The sequence below is a fragment of the Pipistrellus hanaki genome (genome assembly GCF_964339955.1).
Source record: "Pipistrellus hanaki genome assembly, chromosome: 7".
NCBI lineage: Eukaryota > Metazoa > Chordata > Mammalia > Chiroptera > Vespertilionidae > Pipistrellus > Pipistrellus hanaki.
In genome coordinates, this window is record NC_140509.1 from 5,953,728 (window position 1) to 5,966,316 (window position 12,589).

The 12,589-nt window shown below is 52.4% G+C and overlaps 1 protein-coding gene across 15 annotated transcripts in view; it reads left to right on the top strand.

The window, feature by feature from the left end:
• ANKS1A (ankyrin repeat and sterile alpha motif domain containing 1A) overlaps nt 1-12,589 on the top strand; it is a gene marked incomplete at its 3' end in the record, with an annotated part of 164,746 nt that overhangs the window by 105,717 nt on the left and 46,440 nt on the right. The window lies entirely within an intron of this gene.

A 12,589-nucleotide genomic window follows, 5' to 3' on the forward strand; every position in this document is an offset into this window, starting at 1 on the left:
GACTGCGGAGAACGGAGAACGGCCCGTCTGGGTTAAGCGGAGGGTGGGGCAGCCCAGCAGGACGGAGGTGCTCCCTCAACCCCACGCTGCTCGGAAATACGAGTATGTGGGTCCTGTCAGCCCCCTGAGGGGGTCATGCTCACCCCAAAGATGCTTGAGGCGAGGCCTTCCAGAGTCTTCAGGAGGGAAGGGCGGCCCGGGTCACTGAGGAGGGTGGAGGGAGGGGCAAACTTTGGGAGCAGCTGCTGAAGGCGGGGAGGGGGCTCCCTGGTGGTTCTTACTGCGTCCCCTGGGAAACCCGCGCCTCTCCCAGCAGAACCTTCCTGCCCACCCACTCACACCCCCAGGCTGGTGAGGCGAGGGCGAGGGGTCAGGGAGCAGGCTAGGGGGAGAGAACATCCAGGTCTCCCACAGCATTGTTGCAGTGATTGAAATACCCCCGCGGCATGCCTTGCTGGGCAGAAGAATGTTCCTCAGAGAGGTAAACACCGGGGAATGTTGCAGGGCTGCCCTGCAGGCTGCTGGCTGGAGAAAGCTGCCTTTGAGGGGGACGGGACAGGGCCTGTCTGCTAGGAACACTTGCGAGAGATGAATTTAGCTCTGGCGAGGGGGAGCAGGACAGCTGGCACGGCCATGGAGCGGTCTGCGGACTGCATGCCTGGCCGGCCTGTTCTGGTCGCAGCTGCAGAGCATGTAAACCCAGCGAATCCCCTTTTCCTGGGGAGGGCAGGCAGCTCCTGCAGCACCTTACCTCCAGAGAAGGCTGTCGTGGGGCCAGGTGCGGAGCCTGTGCCGGGCGCAGGCCACCGGCGGGCACTGGGAGGGACAGCGGCAGCCCCCGCGGAGGCCGCACTGTGTGTGGGCAGCTGCTGCCACCTTGTCTCCAGAGCAGTTGGCCTCACTCCGGCCCAGGCTGCGGGCAGGGAGCCGCCGGCAGAGCTCCTCTGTGAGGAAGACGAGTGCGCTGCGCTCTGAGGCGGCGGGACAGGTGCAGAGAACAGCATCGGGGACGTGTGAGCGGAGGAAGGGGCTTGAGGAGACGCCACAGAGAATGGGATTTGACGTGTAGTTAAAGGGCCAGTGTTTGGTTAAAACCAGATCGAAGGGAGTGGGCTGAGAATAGCGTGCACCAGGGCGAGGGGTTGGAAGCGCCGAGGTCCCTGGGCCTCTGTCGGGTGTAGTTTGCATAGGGAGAGTGAGCAATGAGTGGAAAGTGAGATGGGACCATATCATGGGAGGGTCTTGAACTTGAGGCTGAGGAGGATTTGATTTGATCTGAAGGCGGTATCTCAGCAGGCGCCCAGCCGGGCACCCCCGTTTCCCCCGGAGAAGTGCGCGCTCGGGAGGGGGCCAGTGAAGCCATCGCCTCTGGGCCTCTTAATTAGAGGAAGTGCATACGCTGGGGCTTCCTTTGAGGTGGACTTGCCGGGGGACAGTGAACTGGGGCCTGTTTAGGTGTCCTGGCCAGTCTGTGCATGGCCCAGAAGCAGGTACATTTTAAATGTGAAAAATTGAGGCAATTGAGGTCTTATTGGAAAGCACCCAGAAGACTGAGCCTTGCTTGCAGAGTAAATGCTAACAGGCCCTTTCTGTCATAGTTTTCCTGGACGTCTGTATCTGGAGAGAAACCTCAGGAGCGTTTCCCAGGCTTCGGACACCTGCCTGGACCGGCACCTCAGTCTGGTGCTCCCACCGCCCCAGCCGCGCCCGAGGCTGCTGTGCCTCTGCCATTGGATCCCCATGAGGTGGGGAGGCTCTAAGGGCTGGGCCCGGAGGCAGCAGAAGGCTCTGGGCCCAGGGGCTGTGACCCGGCGCACGGTGAGGTGGTTGTGCTGTGAGCTGCCCAGGCTGCTCCTGGAAGGGGGTCCAGGCTGCCGGGCAGGGAGCCTCTATGAGGGAGTCCACGAGGCTCCGGCCGGAGCCAGGAGATCTGGCTTTGAGCCCCAGCTCCACCGACTCCGCCTCGATGCCTGGGAGGCCTCGGGAAGCGTCGGTGTTGTTGCTTGTGAAGCAGAGGCAGTCAAATCTGGGTGTTAGGGTTGTTTTTACGGATTAGACAAGTGCCTAGCACGGGCCTTTGTGCATAAGAAGTAGTGCCTGGTAGGTTATTATTGTGCCTGGAGCTTTGGAGAATGAGTGAGGCCTGGTGTCTGCAGACCCTGAGAAGGCAGAGCTTACAGGGTGGTCCAGTGCCGGGAGCAACTGGGAAGCAGTCAAGTTCAAGCCCCTCAACTCAGGACCTCCTGCACGGCTCTGCCCCACCCCAGACCCCAGGGGCCGCCCAGCCTGGAGAGGAGGGCAGCGCCCCCATTGTTCTTTGAGGAGTTGATGAGCTTTCTGCCTAATCCCTGAGCGGAGAAGAGGTTAGAGAGACATTGCAGGCCTCTCTGATGTTTATTTTTCAAAAATGCTCTACATTTGTTGGTCCCCCACTTGTCCGTGAGGGCTGTGTTCCAAGGCCCCCAGTGGATACTTGATCTATGGATAGTATTGACCCTATGCTTCCTATTCATGCCTCCCTGTGATAGTCTTATTTATAACTAGGCACAGGGAGAGATTAGCAACAATAACAAAATAGAACAGTTATAGCAATATATGGTAATTAAAGTTATATGTAGTGTCTCTCTCTCTCTCTCTCTTTCTCTCAAAATACCTCATTGTACTGTCCTCACCTTTTCACTTATAGAAAATGCTTTAAGGACACCCTTGGGCATACCTGAATTGCTAGCACCATCACTGCTATTGCTCTCTGGGGCCATCCTATATGATAAAATATGCAAATTGTCCCCTCGGCCGCTCACTATGACATGCACTAACCATCAGGGGGCAGTGCGGAACATGGCAGGCATTGGTGACACAGTGTTGGCAGCAGGCGGCAGTGGAGGCACTGCTGGTTCTGATGGGACCCAGTGGATGGTGGAGAAGGTGAGCGGGTGGCACCAGGCCAAGGCAGGAGCTAGCCAGAGCTGATTATCCCGATGATCACCCCACAGGCAGTGACCAGTAGCAGTGGTGGAGGGCGGGGCCGCCGCCTGGCTCCCAGGCACTGAGGGATCCGGGCAGGGGGCCCGGCCCTAATCCATCACCCCATAAGTGGTATGGTGGAGCAGGTGAAGGGGTGGCACCAGGCCAAGATGGGGTGCCGGGGCTGCAAAGCTGGTGATGTGAGCTGGGGCTACAAGGTTGGGGATGCAAACTGGGGCACGATCTCTGCAGGCCACCCCAAGGGACCCCCTCTTCTATGCACGAATTTGTGCACTGGGCCTCTAGTTAATCTGTATATATACAAGTCCAAGCGATGGTTAAAACCAGTAGATTGGTCACTATGGTGCACACTGACCACCACAGGGCAGACGCTCAATGCAGGAGCTGCCCCCTGGTGGTTAGTGCGCTCCCACAGCCCCCAGTCACTCTGATCGCCGGCCAGGCCAAGGGACCCCATCCATGCACTAATTCATGCATTGGACCTCTAGTAGTAAAATAGGGTTAGGTTTAGGGTTAGGGTTAGGGTGACTTGAACACTGCCCTATGCTGCCATGAATGTGTCAGTCTGATAACCGATCCGGCTACTAAGTGGCTAGCAGGCGGGTAGTGTGTACAGCATGGAGTCGCTGGAAGATGGGATGATTCACGTTCTCGGCGTGATGGAGTGAGATGGTGTAAAATTTTCATCATGTACTCAGAACTGTGCACAATTTTAAACTTACTGTTTATTTCTGGAATTTTTTTCATTTAATAATCTGTGGTGAGGTTAATATGGGTACCCGCAGCCGCAGCGGGCACCGCAGTGGGTGAGAGGGCCGGCTGTGATGCCAGCAGTGGCTGCTGGATCGGTGGTGGCTGGGGATGAGGGTTCATAGTTGGAGCATGCGCAGCTGATAGGCTGGGAGCCGCTTCCTCTGCTCAGGCTGCTCCTCGTTAATCGACGGACAGGGTGAACCTCTGAGATGGAGTCTGTCGTGACTGCGTGTTCCCTGTTCCTGTTGTTCTTTTGGTAACAATAGAGTTGGCTTTAAAAGTGCTCAGTGTGCCCAGCTGGGGTGGCTCAGTAGTGGAGCGTCGACCCAGGAACCAAGAGGTTCGATTCCCAGTCAGGCCACATGCCCTGGTTGATATGTTCCTCTCTCATCAATGTTTCTCTCTCTCTCCTCTTCTCCCCCTCTCCCTAAAAATCAATAAAAACCTATTTAAAAACAAAAACAAAATGCCCAGCATCCAACAAGCTCTGAGTCCAAGCTTCAGGAGGCACTGTGTTCTCGGTGGTCACGGCTCTGCTTCTAACCCCCGGCATCACGGAGTTGACACTGGCAAGCGGTACACGACTGACACTTTGAACACAGGCGGAAGCCCACACCTCCCACACAGTCACCCTCTGGAGTGGTGGGTGGATTTCCAGATGTGGGCTCTTGGTGTGCTCACAGACTTGTTACTGCTCTCCTCGCCGACGGCGGCCTGGCGGGTCCAGGCACTGTCTGCATCTGGCTTCGGGCCTCTTCCAGGGCGCGGTGCTCTGGGCCTGGCTGTCTCCTGAGTTTGCGTCGTTGTGGTTCAGTCCCCGGGTGTTGGATGCTGTGCAGGCACTTCCGTCAGCCCTGCCTCCTGGGTGAGTCCCTCCCCCTGACGGCCCTCTCCTGTGTGGGACCCTCTCCCGGCAGCTGCTCTCCCTGGGCTCCTGGCTGGGCCAGCTCCCTCCCTTGCTAGGTCCGGTGCCCTACCCAGACCTGTGTAAGTGACCCCTCATTAAGCTCCTTCGGCCGCCCGGTTTGGACTCTGGGTGATACAGGTGCTTCAGGCGCTGTTTCTGTCCCCTGTGAGCAAGCCGGCTGGCCGAGTGCCGGAGCAGAGAGCACGGCTCATGCGTGTATATATGAATTAATCTCCGTCTGCAGATGAACAGAAGGTGTGGGTGCATAGCCAGTGTGCTGGGAGCAGGAGAGCGTCCCCCAGCCCGAAGCCTTCCCCACTCGCAGTCACAGGAAGGAAATGTTCTCATTCCCCCGAGCTGGCAGGGTGCTCAGTGTTCCAGCCACGAGCTCCTGAACCCCAGTCTCCTCCGCGGGGTCACCCTCTGTCCCCAAGCTGTCCGCCGCACCACCGTGCACACGCTCAGTCAGCGTCTGGAATCACCCCCCGGTGGGAGCAAGAACAAGGCTCCCGTCAGGCTGCGGTTTGAGTGTGGAAAGCCTGTGGGCCCGATAGGTCTCCACACCTGCCTGTGAGTGGGGCTGGAACTTCTGAAAGAAAACCACACGAGGCTGCTTGTCTGCTGAGCATAAACATGAGTCATTCAGGCCTTGGCCAAAGGCTGAGGGAGAAGTCTGTTTGGTAATCAGCTTCCGTAAATATTAAACCAGTGGGAAATGCACAAACAACAGGACAGACTTCGTGTACGAGCTGAGAATAACTTCTGGCAGGGACTTGGGGACTGTCCCAGTTTCGTCTGAAATGGTAACTGAGGGGACCCTAGTCCCTCTGTGAACTGTGAGGTGGCAGCCTCGGGAGAGCACCCCCCCCAACCCCCCCCAGGCTCTCTCCAGCCAGCTGTCCAGTTGGAGCATGATGTCATCAAGAGAAAAGCTGATTGGTCCAGCTGCACAGAGGCTCAGGCGTCTTTAACCCTTTAGGGCCGCGTGTGCAAGAAGAATCACCTAGGTGGGAATGAAAAGGACCGGCATAGGGGTTTCCACTGACAGGCCAGCCTCCGCTCTGCATCCAGCACAGGCTGTCCCTGACCGTGTACACCGCGTGTGGTGCGGTCCTTTCTGCCGAGCAGAGTGTGTCGCTGTGATGGAGAATGTGACATCCTCGCCCTCTGGGACAGAGTAGAGCCTGGAGTGTCTGCTTAAGGTGCTGCTGTGTATACACTGAAGTCACAGCTTTTATCCTGGAACCTCTAAAGTTCCCTCGGGTTTAAGTGGTCTGTTAAGATTGAGTTTTTTTCATATTTTAAAAATAATCTCATCCTGGCTAGGTAGCTCAGTTGGTTAGACTGTCATCAGATACACAAACATTGTGGGTTTGATCGAAATCAGAGCACATTCAAGAATCAATCAATGAATACATCAGTGAGTGGAACAACAAATCAATCTCTCGTCCCCTCTTTCCCTCTCTCCCTCTTTGTCCTCCTTCCTCTCTTTCTCTAAAATAAATAAACATTAAAAAAAATAAAGTGAGAATAATCTCACTTATTTTATAGGCAGTCCTGAATAAACAGCCGGGCCTTTGTCTGGCAGAGCCGGTGGTTCTGGCTGGCCGGGATAAACATGAACCTGTGGGCGCTTCTGTGGCCTCAGTGCTGACAGGAGAAGCATCGTGTTCTCAGAATGAGCTGGAGCGGGTCCCGGCTCTGCAGTGACCCACTGATGAGGAGTCTGGTGTGTTGTTCTCTCCCCCCCCCCCCGCCCCCCCCCCGCCTCTCTGGATGATGTCATGCTCTAACTGGACAGCGGCTGGACTGGGTGGGGCGCCAGGACCTGCCTGGAAGGCGCCTTCCCTGCTGCTGCCTCTTCACTTCTCATAACGCGAGTCTGGGAGCCCGACCTCTCTCTTTTCTCCCCTCATTTTCATGCTTTTCTGCTTCCGCTCTGTTCTTTGCTCCTGTTCCTGCCATTTTACTCACCCTGCTTCTTTATCTCTTTTACCCCCATGTGCCTGTCCTCTCCTTTTCATCGATGCTTTTCCTGCATCTTTACTGCATCCTTCCTTTTCTCACTTCCATTCCTTTGTACACTTACTTTTCCTGGTGGCGTCCAGGAGAGGTTTTCTCAATAGCCTGTCCCTCTCTGCATTCGCCACCAGAAGGGTTTTCCTTGTATTTCTTCTTTTAACATTTTACCCATTTATATATTCTCCAGAGCTGGGCTCCTGCCTCACGTGCCACCACCCACTGCCCCACCCGGCTGCCTCGGGACAAGTCCCATTGGGCACCCAGAGGGGTTGTGGTATTTGTGAAATTGCTAGCAAGATGAGAATGTGCCTTTTCTCCTTTTTTTTATTTTTTTTATTTTTATGTAATTACATTTAAACAAAACAAAAACACCCCGCATCAGACCAAAAGCTGAGTGACAGTGAATGTAGGCAGATCTATGAGAAGAATTTGATCTTTATTCCAGTGCCTACAGAGGCTGAGAATCTGAAACATTTTTCTGGAACATTCTTTATATACTTTGGTTCTGGTTTTGTACTCTTCCCCCCTCCCCCCCTCCCCTCCCCCACTCCCAGTAATGGCATCAATAGTATTGTATATAATTTAGGGAATAGTAATTTACCTTATGTTATTCTGATCATTTTTTTAAGGAACAAGTAGGTAGAGGTATTTTCACATAATCGAGAATAATATCACACTGATGTATGTCTTTATGCCTGTGTGCCCGTGGTGTAGAGGGAGCTTGCTATGTGAGTGCCTGGGGTCACGATGCCGTGCACTGTGGTGCCTCTGGTCTGTCCTCCTTCCCAGGAAATGTGCCCGCGAACTGCTGCTGGCCGCGTCAGCCCTCTTCATCTCCTCTCCGTGGGGCCTGGGAAGTCCGGCAAACAGGCTGGCTTCATTATCGTTGCATAGGACAGCGATGTTTCTGTGTTTTTCCTTCAGTGAGTAGGACCCAGAGAGCCTTCATTTGTTTAGAGCTGTGCTGGGTGGCCAGCGTGGCCACTAATTACCTGGCTAGACAATGCAAGACGGGCTTCTTACTAAACGGTTCAGGGAAAGCAATGAATCTGGTCCTCACTGGGGCTTCCTTGGGAACCTGTGACCCTCAGCAACGTCACTGGACCCCAGGGTGCCTTTCTGGACCCCAGGGTGCCCAACCCCTCAACCATACTGCCTACAGGCTCAGCTCTGCCTCCTGAGCTCTGCCTCCCCGCAGCTTCCTTTCCCGTGCTCCCTTCCAGCGCGATGTGAGTAGCCAGCGGTAAGAAAATGCTTGTGGCTGAGGCTGTGGGCAGGGCCAGATGCTGAGCCTCTTCCCTGGGCATCCTGCCCTGCCCTGCCCCGGTGCCACAGAGCCCACCGGCCGTAACTCAGGGCGGCCCGTTCACGTGTCTGGACAGGTGGAAGCTGCCCACGCTCACCGGGGGCCCACAAATGACAATCTGTCTGACAGTCTGTTCTTGCTGGTCCTGATTTAAGCAGCCAGGATGCCGTTGTAAACTCGGCTGAAATGGTGTGGTTCGTGTAAATATTTTGGTTTGTTTCCACTTTGGAGTTAGTTATTTTGAGCAGAACTCCCCCCCTCCCTCCCCTGAGCTCTGGAGTGCCTCGTGTCTGTTGTGCAGTGGCTGCCAGTCCCGGGGCGCTGCTGGCGAGCTTGCCTCACCCTCACCGGCCGGCGGACGGTCTGGACAAGTGTCTCTTCGGGGGTTGGCCCGGGACCTGGGGTGCAGCCGAGGAGAAGGGCACTTAAAGGGCAGCGATCTGCAAACCCAAGGTCTGGAGCTGTGCTCTGTTTGTCTTAACCTTCATTTCTAACTGGAAATGGAATTTTTGTACTCTGGGGAATTTTTAAAAAGTTATAATACCTGAATGTGGCTGACATTTAAAAGGTACAAAAGAATATAAATTTTTTTAAAGTTTCCCTTTCTCTGTGTCCCCCAGACACCAGTTCCTCTCCCAGTGTTTTGAGTATCCTTCTAAAAATATTTTGTGGGTATATAAGCATAAAAGACAGGACAAACATTTTTCTTTTTAAGATAAATGGTGCCACCCTGCCTGGTGTGGCTCAGTTAGTTGAGCATCATCCAATGCACCAAGAGATCCCTGGTTCAATTCCCAGTCAGGGCACGTGCCCAGGCTGCAGACTTGGTCCCTAGCAGAGGAAGGTGTGCAGGAGGCAGCCAGTTGATGTTTCTCTCTCATGGATATTTCTCTCTCTCATCCTCTCCATTCCTCTTTCTAAAGTCAATAAAAACATTTTTTTTAAAAAACAAATGGTGCCATATTATATATCCTGTTCTAAACCTTGCTTTTTTCATTTAATATTTTTGTTGAAAATCATTCTAATTAACTACATGAAGTGTTTTTAAATACTTCATAGTATTCCATAGTATGGATATATTATTATTTATTTGAAAAATTTCCCCTAGATCAGGGGTCGGCAACCTTTAAGAGATAAAGAGCCACTTGGACCTGTTTTCGAAGGAAAAAAAAACCTGGGAGCCGCAAAACCATTGCGACATTTAAAACAAATATAACACTGCATATATTGTTTCTTACCTTAATGCTATATACCGGATCGTGCAGAAAAAGGATTTTTTCACTTAACAAAAAGAGCCGCATGCGGCTCCAGAGCCGCAGGTTGCCGACACCTGCCCTAGATGGACAATTTTGTTGTTGTTTTGTTTGTTAATTCTTATGTGAAGATGTTTTTTTCATTGATTTTTAGAGAGAGTGGTAGGAAGAGGGAGGGACACACAGAGAGAAACATCTATGTGAGAAAGACATATTGATTGATTGCCTCCCACACATGCCCTGACGGGCCAGGGATTGAGCCTGCAACCAGAATCAAACCTGTGACCCTTCAGTCTGAGAGTCAACACTCTATTGAGCCAAGCCAGCTAGGTTGACAATTTAATTGTTACCAAGTTTTTACTGATTTTTAAAAGTAATGCTGCAATGCATATCCTTTAGTTATTTGAAAATAAATTTCTAGAAGATGAACAGCTGTGTTAAAGGGTCTTACCTTTTTAATGTCTTTGGTGAACAGGTTGGTATATTATCTTGGTATAGTTTTTAAAGTGCTGTCTTTCATTCTGAGTGAGGCTGGCACTATTCTGTGGGTTCTGCTTGTTCCTCTCCTCTGGTTTTGTTGTTTTATTGTTGATTCAGTCTCTTTCTTTGAATTTGGAGAAGCTCTTTATGTGATATCAGTTGTCTTTTGGCTTTGTTTACGGTATTTGTTGTGTAGTTTTTTTAATTTAGGTAAAATTGACAACTTTTAAAAATATATATTTTTTATTGATTTCAGAGAGGAAGGAAGAGGGGGAGAGAGAGAGAGAGAAATATCAATGATGAGAGAGAATCCTTGATTGACTGCCTCCTGCACGCCACCTACTGGGGACGGAGCCCATGTGTGCCCTTGACCGGAATTGAACCTGGGACCTTTCAGTCCACTGGCTGACACTCTAGCAACTGAGCCAAACTGGCTAAGGCTTGACGTAACTTTTTAACATGCAGAAAATAAAATTTTTTATGTAATTGAATCTAGCCACCCTTCCATTACTGAGTTGTGGATTTTGTGTTCTAGTTAAAAAGACCTTCCCTACTCTAAAAAGGTGTTTAATATTTTTATTCTAGAATTTACATGCTTTCACTTTTCAGATTTAAATCTTTGTTTCTTGTGGGATTTATTTGAATATAAGTAGTACTGAGCCACCTGCTGACTCTTTACAGCTTTATTGAGGTAAAGATGTGGGAGGTGCACACAGGATGACTTGACGTACACACAGAGTGTGGAGGGCCCCCACGGCCGTGGGCACGCCCCTCGCTGCACGCGTGGGCCTTTTGTGTGGGAGTGTTTACGTCCTACTCTCTGGAGCTTTCACTCAGAATAGTGTCCCCTGTGACACTTGAAATCCTCGGGGGGAAGGAACTCCAGGTTGGGAGTGATGGGTGAGGGAAGCCCGTTGGAGCTGCAGTTCCAGGTCGTGCTAAGGTTGTATGTAGAATAATGGTGAGCAGGCTGTTTGCTTGTTTGGGTGTTAATTATAGTTACTTTTCTCTTCCCCTCGTTTGAATCCAAATCATTACAGCACTAGTGTACTTTCCCCCAACTCCAGAGAGAGCCTGAGTTTTCCTTTCCACTGTTACTCCCAAGCATGTCCCCAGGCTGCTGGCCCCGTGGGGCTGTTAGCTTTCCTCCTGTGACGTGCAGAATGGCGGGATGAAGCCAGCAAACTGTAAGCACAAACTGCGTTGCCATGTCCTCCCTCTGCCTTCTGAACAGCTGCTGTGTGTTCTCTGAAAGTGGTCTCCGCTCCGCTCAGACACTCCTGGCGACCGCCTCTGCCGGCTCTCCTGTGTGAAGCCGTGGAACCTGCTTTCTCACTGAAGTCCGTCGTGTGTCCCCGCCGGCTGGTTCTGACTCGGGTCCTGTGCGCTGTCCTGCAGAGCCGTTGTCAGATGTTCGAACGTCGCTGTGTCCTCCCGCGCAGCCCTTCAGTCTCCCTGCCAGGCACCGCAGGCCTCCCGCTCGCCCGCCGCTCTCACACTGCTCCTGTCCCGGCCGCTCAGGTCGAGTTGTACACCAGGATGAGATTGTTACTGGTGACCTGGCACCGGTAACGTTCACTACGGAGGTGGCGTGCCTCCCTGCTCTCCTGTAAAATTTAGGCATCCGTTTGTCAGTGAGCCCAAATCAAGGGCCCTTCCAGAGGCCCCGGTCCCCCAATCAGGAGGACACACAGAAAGCCGCTCTGTGAAGTGACTGAGAGCTTCGTCATGTTCCTAAATATTTATAATAATAAAAGAGTATATGCTAATTAGACCAGACAACCTTCCGGATGAAGCCAGGGTGCCAGGGAAGCCCGGGTCCCGGGTGCCAGAGGGAAGCCAGTGCCGGCAGCCGGGGGAGGAAGGCCTACTCTTTCAGAATTTCATGCATCGAGCCTCTAGTCTTATTTGTGAAGTGTCCCCCTGTGCTTCCTGCCTGGAGACTAAGCTCAGCTTCCCCCCTGTGCTGCTGTTTGGTAAAATCAGTGTAGGTCTTCCCTGCACCCGTCACGGGCCAGTGACTGTCCACTCTGCAGCTAACAGCATGGCACTGTCTCCGGGTGCCATTTGGCAGCTATAGGACTCACCATGACCTCGGTTTGCAGGTAGAGATGCTTCTGCACAATTTTTCATTGGAAGTCAACAGGAGTGATGAGACCTGGAAGCCTGTGTTATATAAATGGCCTGAGCCAGGCCCCATGGAGGGGGTCTCAGCCCTCACCTGCCATCCTCTGTCAGTCTCCAGGGCCTCCTCCCAGAGTCCTCCCCTCCTCCAGTCTGCTCACCTTCCTGTATCGCCTCCCCAGGCGCCCTCAGTATTCTGCTTGTCTCTGGGCTTCCTTCTCTGGTCCGGCTGCCGTGGCCCCCTTATCATGTTCCCAATTTTTTTTTTATATCTCCGCTGACTAAAAACCTTCCTTGGCCGAGACCTGTTTGGCTCAATGGATAGAGCGTCGGCTTGGGGACTGAAGGGTCCCGGGTTCGATTCTGGTCAAGGGCATGTACCTTGGTTGCAGGCATATCCCCAGTAGGGGGTGTGCAAGAGGCAGCTGATCGATGACTCTCTCATCGATGTTTCTAACTCTCTATCTCTCTCCCTTCCTCTCTGTACAAAATCAATAAAATATATATTTAAAAAAAATAAATAAAAAAATAAAAACCTTCCTTGGTGCCCATTGCTGGAGTACGTAGTCCAGATTCCTCAGCCTGGACGTCATGGCTCCACAGAGAATGAACCTGTGTCCAGCTTCTGTACCTGGCTTTCTCTCACCTCTATTCTGTTTTCCTGACTCCAGACAATTTTTATATCCACTGTTTCCCTCCACACTTTGGTTTATGGCGTTTCTCTATTGGAATGACTTTCTCCACTTCTTTTGGTTGAAA